The sequence below is a fragment of the Erinaceus europaeus genome, chromosome 3, assembly GCF_950295315.1.
Source record: "Erinaceus europaeus chromosome 3, mEriEur2.1, whole genome shotgun sequence".
Taxonomy (NCBI): Eukaryota; Metazoa; Chordata; class Mammalia; order Eulipotyphla; family Erinaceidae; genus Erinaceus; species Erinaceus europaeus.
In genome coordinates, this window is record NC_080164.1 from 74,707,888 (window position 1) to 74,708,584 (window position 697).

Sequence of the window (697 nt, forward strand, 5' to 3'; positions counted from 1 at the left end):
TGAAGGTCACCCAACACTAGGTGCATGAGTCAGTCAGTGTGTTTCACCCCCAACCTATATCCTTTTATCTTATCATGCACCAGGGCCCTAAAGCAGCTCCCTACCCCAGCTTCTTTCTTCCCCACCTTCCCAGAGTTCTTTGCTTTGGTGCAATACAGCAAACCTATAGAGCCAATTAAACTATAGGTCATCATACAGTGTATCTGTCTATTACTCAGTCTTGGTCAAGGTCCCTACCCAAGCCCCAGGAAACAAATTGGAGTGACTGTATTTTCTCAGATCTCCTAAAAATCGTACAAGACCAACACCATTCTGGGTGCATAGGAATGATAGGGACCCATAAGGCCTGGTATACAAAGGCAGCAAACTGCAGCCTTCTGGGCAGTGTTTGAAGCCCATTTCTTGTACAGTTTTCCCTAAGAGGCCTTGGAACCAGTCCTTCTTGTTGGATATTCATTTCATGCCTGACCCACCTGCTGTCCCTAATCTGAAGCTCCACATGGATATTGTGCCTTTGGAGACTCACAGAGCATGGTGGCCAGGGTCCACATTAACCAGGTCATTATAATCATCCACACCACACTGCAGGACAAGGAGCATGTGACTAAGGCCTTGTACAAGGCCAAATTCAGGTTCCCTAGATACCAGAAGATCCACAGAGCCAAGAAGTGGGGCTTCACCAAGTTCAAAGCAGATG

General features: G+C 47.1%; 1 pseudogene; it reads left to right on the forward strand.

Annotated features, from left to right (window-relative positions):
- Positions 1-346: 346 nt before the first annotated feature.
- LOC132537924 (small nucleolar RNA SNORA70) lies at positions 347-438 on the forward strand (annotated as a pseudogene).
- The last annotated feature ends 259 nt before the right edge of the window (positions 439-697 follow it).